Here is a 12,603-nt window from a genome sequence, read left to right on the forward strand (position 1 = left end):
CGCCATCAGCTCCTTGAAACTCCCCTGCCAGCTTTAAGAGAAGCTGGGTCTGCTACAGAACGGGGGACAGAAGCCATTGCGAAATATCCCCAACGTTCCTTTTTCAAGCAAGTCAAACCCAGAAACAAAGGAAAAGAAGTGAAAGTGGACCCTCCCGGGTCCTGCGGCGGACCTCGCTACCCTCCAGGGCTCCAGAGCGTGGTGCCCCGGCTGGGCCATCCTGGAAGGGCATCAGATTACTAGCGGAACCCGTGCTGCCCAGAGGACTTGGGATGAGGCACCAGCACAGCGCGGCCAGCCACCCACTCACTCCGTGAGGAAGGCGGGCTAGGAGGAAACCCAGGAGCGCGGGCATCCCGCACCACCGGGAAAGGGGCGAAAGATGAGCACGGACGAGGGCGAGGAGGGGAGCGCGGGGACTCTGATCAGGGCTGCAAACTCAAGTCGGCCGGGCTCCCCGCGCGGACCCTTCCCAAGTCCAAGGCAGGAAGGCAGTGGGGGCTGCCCTCGGAGGCCGCACCGCCCCAGCGGCCCCGCCGACCCCGCTTCGCGCTTCCCCTCTTAAAAAGCCCGCAGCGTGATGAGAGCCGGGGAGGGGGGGGGGGCGCAGGCAGTACTTTCCGACGCCAGTAGCGCAGGGCAGCCGGCACGAGGGGGGATTCCCAGGTGGCGGACGGCCCTCCGGGCGGACGGGCGGGGGGAGCCGGCGGCCCGCGTCGCGCCCCCTCCCCGCCCGCGCGACCCCGGCCTCCCCCCGGGGGCCCGCAGCCCCCACCCCGGGCGCCCAGGCCCGCCCGCCGCCGCACAAAGCCCGCCGCCCGCGCCGAGACGCTCACCTGGCCGCCGCCTTCCGCGCCCGCGCCCGCAGCCGAGGGAGGGGCGGGGCCGGCGGGGCGGGGCCGGGCGGGGCCTCTCCGCGCCCACAAAGGGTCGCCATGGCGCCGGCCGCCCCGCCCGCCGATTGGCCGAGTGCGGGGGCGGGGCCTCCCGTTCAAACCGCGGGCGGGGCCCGGCGCGCGAGTTCCCGCGCGGCCGCGTTGGCCGTTGGGGGCCCGTGTCCTGGCCGCCCCGCCCCCGTCCGCTCCCAGGTCTCCGCGCGCGGCCCCAGCGCGCCGGCGCAGGGCCTTCGGGGCGGGGCGTGGCGGGAGAAGACTAGGACTGGAGGGGAGGGTGAGGGGAGTCGGAGCAGTGGGCCTGAGGGGGGGGGGGGGACGGGAGGGTTGGGTGGGAGGAGTCAGAGCCGTGGGCTGGAAGGGGAGGGGAGGAGAGGGTGGGGGGAGTCAGAGCTGTGGGCTGGAGGGGGGGATGGGAGAGGGAGGATGTGGAAGCTGGGGGGAGTCAGAGCTGTGGGCTGGGAGGGGAGGGAAGGGGGGAGTCAGAGCTGTGGGCTGGAGGGGGGCGATGGGAGGGGAAGGAGGGGAGGCTGGGGGCAGTCTGAGCTGTGGGAGGAGGGGGGAGCAGCAAGGGGCAGCAGCTCCCCCCCCCCCCAGCCCAGGTCACTGTAGGAACTTCCCGGGTTTCACGTAAGAAGTGAAACCATGAAAGTCCAAAGCAGGGGAGGTTTTTAAACATTTTTCTCAGGGCAAAAGGTAAATAGAGGAGCAAATCCTGACTGTTAATTCAACCAACATTGCTCTTGTGCAGGCCAGGGCTGCAGTTACAGGCAGCAAAAGCCCTTCTGGGTCTGCTGTGTCACGTGATGGGGGGGGGGTGGCTGTGAGTGTGGTGCCCCTCATGCTGTCAGGAAAAGCCAAGGTGAGGTGGGCACCCTAGGCACACGGGCCTCCAGGAAAAAGGGGGCATGGAAGAGGGAGAGAATTCCGGGCTGGAGAGGAAGGGAGTTGAAGGGAGGGGGTGAGCTGGAGATCACTGGAGGGGCAGGTTCTGAGGGGGGCCGGGAGAGCATCGCTGTGGAGAAGGCATCTGGGAGGGGGAGAGGGGAGATGTAGGGAGGCCACTTAGGGTACGGCAGCCCTGGGGTGGGGGGACTATGGGCTGTGACCAGTGTGACTGCGCAAATTTAAAATGTCCGTTTGTCAAACCGTGGAAAAGCTAGGGGGAGATTTTGCTCCTAGCCATATGCCACGCGCCCCTTAACACACGTGAAAGCAAGGTGGACGGACCGATAGAAAGTGGGCACGGTTCAGTGCCTAACTGGTGAAGAGGCCGGTGCCGGGCCTCAGAATACGAGCCGAGCATATGCGACTACCCTAGATGCCGGTCGTGCTATCGGATGGGCAAAAACCCAACATCTCTGGAGGAAGGGTATCCGGACCCACCACTGTTTTTCACCCAGCATGTTCGGCATTAAATGAAAACAGGCAGAGCTAGACACAAAACCAAAAAATGAAGGGAAAACAAACAAAACACCCCGCCCACATAATACTAACAGACTCACGGGAGATCCTGATACTGGAATTATCAGAGGTTTAAAAACAGCACTCATCCTCTCCATGAGAATTAATGACAAGGAGAGCTAGGATGTATTAAGAGGACCCCAATGGAAGACGTAGCAGCAATCTTACACGGAGCGTTCTGGAGAATCAGGAAGGAAGTCTTCCCACCGAGAGGGCCGACATCGCCCCGATGCTAAAGCTTGAAGGGGGGGGGGGGGTGGCAAGAGGGAGGAAGCACAGGCCGAGCCCTCGTCAACTTCCAACCAAAATGTCAGCAACTCCAGCCCCGTGAGAGGACGACCATCACAGCCACGTTAGGGTCATTCCGGCGGACAGAAGGTTAACGTTCCAAACCAACCAAAACAATTCCCGACGTTAATAAAACGCAGGAAGAAGAATAGCTGAAAATCTCCACAGGTGGAGAAGAATCACCTGATGACGTGAGCCCGCATCCGTGATAAGACACGTAGCAAACTAAATATGCAAGTGCAAGGTTAGGAGCAGTGCACAATGCCACCCTCACTTCCGGCATGCGCTGCAAGTTGGGGGCCGCCAGGACCACCCCCAGTTCAATAATTCGGTACAAAGACTCACCGAACCGGTTGAAAGCTTACAGTCGTGGTCTATTACTGAAAGTGTGCCCATTAAACTCCCGCAGGGGAAGAAGTTCATGGGGCAGGGACCAGGAGGGCCCCACGCCTGGGGCTTCCACACCAAGTGACCCGAGGCCCCCTCCCTGTATTCTGCTCTGCGGTGTGGTCCCTGCACCCCCCTCCAACACTCGCCACCGCAGGCAGGACAGCCCAGGGGGTTCGGGATCACCTCCCAGGACCCGGGGCAAAGAACAGACCCCTCCTTGGGCAAGGCCCATATTTCTGCTACACAACGAGGGGGCTCACTCCATCGAAGTGAAGTGCATTTACAAGAACCTACAGGCAGTGCCGCGGTGACTAGTGAAACAGTGAAAGCTTCCTCCTGGGATCAGGAGTTAGGGGCGGATTTCTGCTCCCACACTTATACCGGACATTGTGCGGGGAGGGGGCTGGGCGTGGCAAATAGGCGAGGAAAAGGATTTGCAAAGAACTGGAGTCATTATTCCCAGAAGATCGGTTTTCGAATGTAGAAAATCCACAGAACCTCATCTTAGCCTGGAGCGCTGCCAAAACCAGAGACCCCAGACTGGGGACTGAGACCCTCGTGATTCGCGTTCTCACAGTTCTGGAGTTTGGAAGGCCAAGGGGAGCGTTCGGCCATCCAGGTTTGGTTTCTGGTGTCCACAACGGGACAGGAGTGCCCGGAAGGGGACAGGAAGGAAGAGAGGGAGAACTTTTCCTGTGCTGAAGCCAGCAGCCCTGCCTTCCCAGCTCTTTTAACCTTAATTACCTCCTAAAAGCCCTGCCTCCAAAGACCGTCACACTGGGGGCCAGGACTTGGACAGAGGAATTTGAGGGAGACACATTTCCGTCCATAGCGAATCTCCAGGTGAATGGACCAAATGAACAAAGATTTAAGCATGACCATCAGATAATCATATTTATATATGCAAGTAACAGGCCACTGTAACATTCTTTAGGGGCGCCTGGGTAGCTCAGTCAGTGGAGCGTCGGACTCTTGATTTCGGCTCAGGTCATGATCCCAGGGTGGTGGGATCGAGACCCGTATTGGGCTCCGTGCTGAGTGTGGAGTCTTTAATGTGTTAATGATACCGTTGCAGAGCACCAATAACATCGGCACCAGCTAAATCTAACTACAGATGTGTAAGAACCGCCCCTGGAAAGCGCAAAGCCCTGCTGGGAGGCCAGTGGCTGTTCAAGTTGGGGAAAGTGCTGGGGCCCCCGCTGGAAACTCACCTCCGTAAAGATACCAGTTCTCTCAAACCTACCTTCAGTTCAGTGGCCTCCGAATCCCAGCCCTCACTTGGTTTCGTGGACACTGACAAGTTGATTCTAAAATCTGTATGGAGGGGCGCCTGGGTGGCGCAGTCGGTTAAGCGTCCGACTTCAGCCAGGTCACGATCTCGCGGTCCGGGAGTTCGAGCCCCGCGTCGGGCTCTGGGCTGATGGCTCAGAGCCTGGAGCCTGTTTCCAATTCTGTGTCTCCCTCTCTCTCTGCCCCTCCCCCATTCATGCTCTGTCTCTCTCTGTCCCAAAAATAAATAAACGTTAAAAAAAAAAGAATTTAAAATCTGTATGGAAAGGCAAAGGGCCAGGGACAGACAGCCAGGAGGTCGTGGAGAAGGGCGGCCACACCGTGAGCTGGGACGGCCGCTCCGGAGAACCGTGGGACAGACACCCGTTCACAAAAACACTTGTACCCGAATGCCCATAGAAGGGACTCTCCATTACAGCCCCAAAGGGAAAACAACCCAAGCGCCCCCAGCAGGAGAATGGGCATGAGGGGCGGGGCCCGCACCACCAGGCCACACCGCCAGCCAAGCCGTCACTGCCCAGGGCCGCATGGATGGGTCTCAGCACAGAACATTGAGAGAAAGAAGCCAGACTGCAGAGCGCACGCCCATTCCGCAGATGGAAAGTTCAGATCAAGTGGAGCTATTCTGAGGAAGGGGACAGTGGGCTTGGGGGAGGCCCCGGGGAGATTTCTGGGACCCCGAGACTGTCCATACTTGGTCTGAGTGAAGGTGGCTAACGTTTGTTTGATACGGTCCCGTTGGGGACATTCTCTACTCGTGCTCCAATAAATAAGCCGATTAAGACGTCTAGGGCAGGGTCCACAGAGGCGGGCCCCAGCGGCCAACCCAGGCGATGCACTGGCCACGGGCCCAGGTCGGCTTCGAGCCTCATGTCTACCTTTAATCCTGGGGACTCCTTACCACATGTGTGTCTGAGCCGGTCAAAGAATCCGGTCTCTTCTGTACTAAAGAAAACCGTGCATGTGGCTCTCTGGCCTCTTGCAGAGCCCCCTCTACAGAGCCAGCCCTGCATATGTCCCGGCCACGTCCAGGCAGCAAGAGAGGAGCCACAGCCCCTGCCCGTCCCCTCGCACTCTGGGACACCTGGGCTCGCCTGGGACCACGCTCTGGGGGGGGTCCACTTGTCGGCTCCTGTCTGGCAGGTAGATAGAGGTGGGGTGGGGGCGTGACGGGCCCGGGCACAGTTGGGGGGGGGGGTGACGGGCCCGGGCACAGAGGGGACTCCGAGGCTGTGAGCCGTGTGGCCCTGCCCCAGAGATGCTCCAGGCCCACCTGCCGGTGTGGACCCTCGCTGGACCCCAACCCTGACCCCCCACCCCCTTTCCCAGAATCTCTTGTCTGCTGCTGGAGGGGGTGGGGACAGGGCAGGGGACACAAATGCTGCCAGCTAAAGTAGGTCAGGGGGTTTACCTCACCAGTCCGGCCTCATCGCCCAGCCCTCTGGACGCGGCCACGCTTCCACTCACACTTTGAGGAGTCAGCTGGATGTCGACATCGGGAACACTGCTGCCGGCGTCAGTGTGTCACTTGTGAACCTTTCCTACGAGGCGTCCTCAGGTGGGCAGAATCCTGGAAGTTTCCTTGTTGTACTCTGTTGTTTACGAAAATGAGAACAAAGGAAAAGGATGACATTAAGAAATGCTTTCCTTTATGTCCTTTGGTTTTGCGCTGCTCAGAGCCGCCCTCATCACAGACGGGCTGGATGTGCCGCAGGGACAGAAATCCGCCCAACTCTCTGGGGCTGCACGGGAAGGGGGGGCAGGTGAGCCGGGCCCAGGGAGCCCAGGTGGACAGGAAGTGCGTCTGCCTTCGGCCCCTCGTCTCCTCCCCGCACGCCCAGCCCCGGCCAGCGCCACTCCTCTGCCCGGGTCTCTGGCCGGGGACCGTGCTGTTCTCTGCCCGCGCAGACCCCACCCCCAGCTCCCCAGCCTCTGTGTTCCCGATCAGGCGAACAGCCCAGACCCCCTCGGTGCCCAGGGAGACGGTCGGCGGGGGCCGGGCATCTCCCTTGAGGCCACCGGCACCAGCCGAGCAGGGGGACCCTCCCCTCTGTGTGGGCCCAGGCCTCAGGGGCAGGCAGAGGGTCATGGACCGGCACCCTGAAAATGCCCCTGGCAGCCCGTCCCCCCAGCATAACCTTGGGGTGCACACAGGCCACACGGCGCCTGAACTCACAGATGCCACCAGACCCTCGGGGTCCCCTCTGCCCACCCGCTCCCCCCCCCCCACCTCTGAGGCTTGCCTCTCCACGCATGACCTCCAAAGGTGAGCCCTGGACGTGGGCATCCTCGGAGGGCTGGGACTTGATTTTGTTGAAGGGGCCCTCGGTCTCCTTACAGGGGTAACTGCTAGCTATGCCCACGTGCCCCTGTCACCATCCGTGTCAGCCACTGGGTGGCCCCATCTCGGGGACCCCTAGAGGCCTGTTGGCCCACCTGCCTGCTTTTTCTCTGGGCCTCCCTGGGCGCCCCCTGCAGAACCCCATCTCTGGTTCCTCCTCTTCTCCCCGCTCCAGACGTTGCAGTGTCCCAGGGCCCAGTCCTCAAACCACTTCTGTCTACACCCTACACATCTGAAATGGAAGTCTGCCTCCCCCACCCAAAGCATCCTGTTCCCTTTACTGGTTCAATCAGCTGCTCACCACTCCGCCAAAGACCTTGGGGTCCTCCCGACGCCTCTCTTTTGCTCATCTCTGCCTCCAATCTGCAGCCCTCGGTCTGCCCACGGCCGCCGCCTGGCTCGGACCCGTGCCAGGACCCTCCAACCACCCTGGAGAGCCCACTCCCACGAATCAGCCGTGTCTTCGCACTCCGCTCCCTTTTTCCTCCTTCCCTTTCCCGCCGTGGGGACCAGCCTTTGGCTGTTGGGGACCGCACAGGAAAATCCCCGAACGAATGGAGAAGGGCGCCAATGCAGCTCAGCCCAGCGCTGGGGTGTCGGGAAGGTGGAGGGAGCAGAGGACACTCAGCTTAACACACGGGTCTGCACGCGGGTTTGTGGACACACGCGCAGATCTTCCCGCTCCGGAAACGGTGCCGCCTGGTGACAGCAGGCGTCCCTGGGCCCGGCTCTCACTCGCACTGCTCTCCGCTGAGGGGAGCTGGGGCCCCTCCGGGAAAAGGCTGAGCCGAGTGGGCTCGGCATCTTGTACCAGAAGGTAAGGAAGTGCCTAAACAAAACGACGTGTCCGAAGGACGCAGGATCCCACTGAGAGTTGCGGACGGTAGGCCCTCGAGTAGGACGGCGGCCCAGAATCCGTGCTGGCATCAGTCCAGATGTAAGAAGGCACACCCCCAAGAGGGAAGGGAACCCCAGCCTCGTCAAAGAAATCACAAGCGCTGTCCCCATGAACTGCTTCGTAACTACTTACTAATTAGTTGCTTACTAATGAGTGCAACTACTTACTAATTAATTCCTTACTAATGAGTGCAAGGTGCTCAGCGGTTATCTTCACAGGGAGGGGTCTTGGCAGGTGTTATCTCACCCAAGTGGCGAGACCTCACGCGAGCGGTGCTGGCTGGCTGGCTGGGCACTCAGGGCCTCCGGCAGGCGGGACGTGAGGAGAAGGACACAGCCTCGCCTCCCAGGGGGCCCCACAGAAATACAGAAAGCACAGGACACAGGCACAGCTAAGGAAGGGGGCACTCTGCAGAGACACGTGCAGCACGTCAAGATGGGGGGGATGTTAGATCAGTGGTGATTTCCTGATTTTTCAGACTGCACTACGCTTATGCGGGAGAGACTCCTTGTTCTCAGACGGTGCAGAAGTAAATAGTTGTATGGAAGGAGAGACTGAATAATAAGGAAAATGACATAAAATGTTGACAGTTGGGGAATCTAGGTAAAGAGAGAGAATATCCAGAATTTCTTAGTACTAAGTGTACCACTTTTCTGCAGATTGGAAGTTATTTCAAAATGGAGAATTGGATAAAAGCAAAAACAATCCCACGTAGTTTCCACGGGTGCCCATGTAGGCAAGTCAATGTTCAGGAACAGTCTGGAGGAGTCTGCAAAGGTGCACAGCCCGTGATGATCTCAAGGGAGGAGAACAGGACTGGAGGTGGGGGAGGGGGCGGACGAGCGTCAGCAGGGCCCGTGACACCCCAGCTGTCTGCACGGAGGTGTCACAGGCAATTTGTAAGAGCAAACGTGGGTGTGAGAGTACAGGAAAGAAAACAGCATCCCTGTGAAGTCGCAGAGAAGCCGAGGCGGGTGCCAGTGTGAGAGAGCAGAAGGAGAGGAGGTTTGGGTGGGGCGGCTGCCATGCCCTCTGAGGGGGGCAGGCCCCGGGCACAGAGCAGGGGGGCGTTGCAGGACGACGTCACGGGCCCTGACGCGGCCAAGGAGTGGGATGGCAGGTGCGGGACACGGAGGCCCTCCCCTTGGTACGGGCTTTCTGGTTCCATGTCTTTGCCCACGGTCATAGAGTGACTGCAGCAGCTCCAGACCTTGCACCTGGCCTTGAAGCGGGTCCAGGGAAAGAGCCTTTCCTCCAGGAGGCAAACTGAGTTCCAGGCCCACCTCTCACGGGTCGAAATTGGATATGCGCCGTTCTGATGGCATCGGGCTGAGACTCAAAGGCTCTCTAGGTGTGGACATGAGCCAGGGTCTCCCAGATGCAAACGCTCTGACTCAGGAGCCATGGGGCTGAGTCCCTTCTGTATTTTAAAAAAATTTTTTCTTAATCTTTATTTATTTTTGAGAGAGAGACAGAGTGCAAGTGGGGTGGAACAGAGAGGGAGGGGGACACAGAGTCCGAAGCAGGGTCCAGACTCTGAGCTGTCACCACAGAGCCCGACGCGGGGCTCGAACTCATGGACCGCGAGATCATGACCTGAGCCGAAGTCAGATGCTCAACCGACTGAGCTACCCAGGCGCCCTTGGGTCCCTTCTGTGTTTAACAGGGCCCCTCAGTGACTTGGATGTAGGCTGACATTTAAGAAATCAGAGCCCACCCTGGGCCCAAACCCAGGGGCAAAAGGACAGACAGGGCAGGGCTGCTCACCCCCAGGCTGGTCAGGAATGATCATGACGCAGGGAGGGGACTGTCTCCTGAGCAGCACGGACAACGGGTGCCCTGCTGACCTCCCACCTGACGGCTCGGGGCTGAGGCTGCTGGGAGGCAGGTCCTGAGCTGCCAGGCCCCCTCTGTCGCCCGGTTGCCTCAAACCACACCGGACTGGGGGCGGGGGGGTGCATCTGGGTTTCTCCCTGCCACGGCAGCCGAGGATCTCAGCCTCCCCCCGGCCCCACTCTGAGCCATGGTGGCCCCAGACTGTCCCTTCAGGGGCTTCGGGGCCACAGTCTGATGCGTCTTTGTTTTTTTAAACTGCTTTATCGAGACATAATCACATAGCATACAACATACCTCTCTGAGGGTAGGGGTCAGTGGTTTCGCCACAGTCACAGGTATGTGCAACCGGCCCCCCAGGAAGAAGCCTGTGCCCTTCAGCTGTACCCCCCACCGCCCCTCCCAACTCTGAACCTGCTCTGTCCTCACAGATTTTCCCATTCTGCACATGTCAGAGAAGTGGAATCCTACTCCACGTGGCCTTTCGTGTCTGCTCCTGTCTCTCCGTGCTGCTCTTGAGGTCCGTCGGTGGCCCAGCTGCCGTCGGGGTCCGTCCGTGGCCCAGCTGCCCTCCGGTCCGTCCGCGGTGCATGCAGCGTGTCAGTATTTCACTCTTCTGGGCTCAGCCACGTCCCACCGGGAGACAGACCGCATTTTGCCGGCCTGTTTCCACCCTCCGGCCATCGCGAGTGTGCCCCGTGGAGCTCCGGGTGTGCGTCCCCGTGTGGACGGTGCCGTCAGCCTCGGGAGGCCCCAGGCGTGGTTCTGCCCGGCAGGGGGCGACGCCTGAGTAGCCGTTGGGGGGGGGGGCGCCAGGCTGTTTCCGGGAGCAGCCGCCCCCTCTCCGTCCTGCCGGCCGTGTGCCAGGGCTGTGACCTCTGCGCGTGTGCACCAACACTCGTTACCGTGTACCTCCGTGGTCTGGTGGAGTTTGCAGAGGGGGCGCAGGGCGGGCGGCGGTGCCTCCCGGGGGGACTTGCTGCCGCCGCGCGCTGCCCTGGCGCCGAGTCTCTGCCCCGCTGGCCTCCACCCCCTCCCGGATCCGCGAGGGCGCCCCTCCCGGACCCCAGTCCTGAGCCCCACCCCTGCCCCTGGCTTGGGGACTGATGGCACTGTCAGTGATGGCGTGGCTGTCGTTCGTCGTCAGGGCTCAAGGCCACTGGTCGTTTCTCTCCTTAGACCCAGCTCTGCGCGCAGGAGGCTTTCGGGGTCACCAACCCCCCTCCGCCCAGGCGGCTGGGCTCCACGGCCCCGTCGGCCCCGTCCGTGGCCTCCTGCGCCTTCCTCCCTTAGAACAAGAGCGGGGTCAACGGGGCCGTGCTGCCCCCTGGTGCCCGCACTCGGCACCTGCAGGGGCCGCCGCGAACTTGGCACCTCCCAGGACCCCAAGAACAGTGTCTAACCTACTTAGAGCATACACCCTGTGTCAGGCCAGCTTAAGCCAGGGACATACACGATCTCAGTTAATGTCCCCAGCGGCCCTGCAGGCATTTCCCCAGTGAAGACACAGGGTGGAGTGACCTGGCCAAAGCGAGCTGTCCTCATGAGCCCATGTCCCACCGCCAGCCCCGCCTACTCCCTGTGCACCACTCAGGAGAGCCTGCACGCACCCCTCCCAGGGGCAAGAGGCTTCGGGGTCGGGGACATGCCACCCCTTCTAGACCGACTGAGGACCGAGGGGCCCGGAACTCCCGGCTGCGCCCTTCCGGCCTCTCCTGCGGGGTCCACCCGGGGTGTGCACCTGTGGACCACAGCCACCAGCAGTGCCCGGAGGGTGGGGTGGGCTGAGGAAGGGCCCCACCTGCACCTGACGTGCTGGTGTATCTGTCAGGGCGGGAACAGAGGGTGCCCAGTAGGTTGGTCCTACGTGAGGGTTCTGTGTGGGCTCCCCAGCTGGCACGGAGCTCGCCCACACACGTGGCCATCTGGCCCCCGTTGTCCCTCGAGGAACAAGAGGGGACCACTCAGGCACAGGCCGTGTCCAGGGAGCTGGGAAGGCCGTAGTGAGCAAACAGCGGGCGGCCCCATCTGGGGACACGCTTGAGGGAAAAAGCCTAGGAGTGAGGGTGGTGGGCTCCAGGTGAGGGGGGCGCCACCCTGCAGGGGTCTCAGGGCTCCCACCTGGGGCGCTGGCCTCGGGACTGTGAGGGTGGACCTCACTGCCGGCGTCCCTCCTCCCTCCGGCGCCCAAGGGAGCGTTTCGTGGAGGGAACACATGGAAGAGGGGAGAGGGGGACCCAGAGTGAATGGGTGAGGCAGTGGGAGGTGGGAGGGAGAGGGAGAGGGGGTTAGGGACTGGGGGGGCGAGTGGGGGAGTAAGTGGGGGGATGAGAAGGTGGAGGGTGGAGGGGAGTGGGGGGTAGGGTGAGTCGGGAAGATGAGGGGGCATGGTGGGGGGTGAGTGAAGATCTCATGTTTGGGTATCTGGTCTGCTCACCAGCACAGCCCCACTGCTCACCAGAGAAGTTTCTGGAAGCAGCACATGTCAGATGAAAACAAGAGAGGTCTTCGGTCAGCGAGTGAGGACGACACTATCACTACTCTTCAAGGAGGGTAGCACAGCCAGGCGGACGGGACGGACCAGGCCAGCCCGTGCCCACCACGTCCCCAGCTGTCCCTGTCCGGCTGGGATTCGGGCCTGGTGCCCTCTGCCTCTTGCCCCCAAGATCTCACACTCAAGGGCAGGGCCGGCCTTGCTCCCCGGGTGCTCCTGCGCCCACACCGGAGCTGGCATGTGGCCAGAGCCCAGCCCCTCCCACCTGGGCCCCCCCAGCAGCCCCTCAGCTAACACTGCGGGGTGTGGATTGCGTAGTGTCTTAGTGTGGACACCGAGCTGGTCGGGCCTTCAGCACAGAGCTTCTCCTTGTCCCCAGTGGTCACCGTCTCTCCCCATATTCATTTTCTTTTTTTTTTTTTTTTAATTTTTTTTTTTAACGTTTATTTATTTTTGAGACAGAGAGAGACAGAGCATGAACAGGGGAGGGTCAGAGAGAGAGGGAGACACAGAATCTGAAACAGGCTCCAGGCTCTGAGCTGTCAGCACAGAGCCTGACGCAGGGCTCGAACTCACGGACCGCAAGATCATGACCTGAGCCGAAGTCGGCCGCTTAACCGACTGAGCCACCCAGGCGCCCCCCCATATTCATTTTCTAATCTCATGGGTCCCCATGCTGTCACTGCAGACACCCTCTGAGACCCCCAGGGAA

General features: G+C 61.2%; 1 protein-coding gene across 2 annotated transcripts in view; it reads right to left on the minus strand.

The window, feature by feature from the left end:
• CDCA4 (cell division cycle associated 4) overlaps window positions 1-12,603 on the minus strand; it is a 30,394-nt gene that overhangs the window by 9,385 nt on the left and 8,406 nt on the right. Inside the window, exon 2 of one of the 2 annotated variants that reach the window (XM_047862739.1) lies at window positions 5,793-5,917. The gene's annotated coding sequence lies outside the window, so the exon portion shown is untranslated. Of the gene's footprint in view, window positions 1-836; window positions 1,055-5,792; window positions 5,918-12,603 lie in introns of those variants that run through there. The other variant, XM_047862741.1, reaches the window with a different exon arrangement.

This window comes from Prionailurus viverrinus, chromosome B3 (genome assembly GCF_022837055.1).
Source record: "Prionailurus viverrinus isolate Anna chromosome B3, UM_Priviv_1.0, whole genome shotgun sequence".
NCBI classification, from domain to species: domain Eukaryota; kingdom Metazoa; phylum Chordata; class Mammalia; order Carnivora; family Felidae; genus Prionailurus; species Prionailurus viverrinus.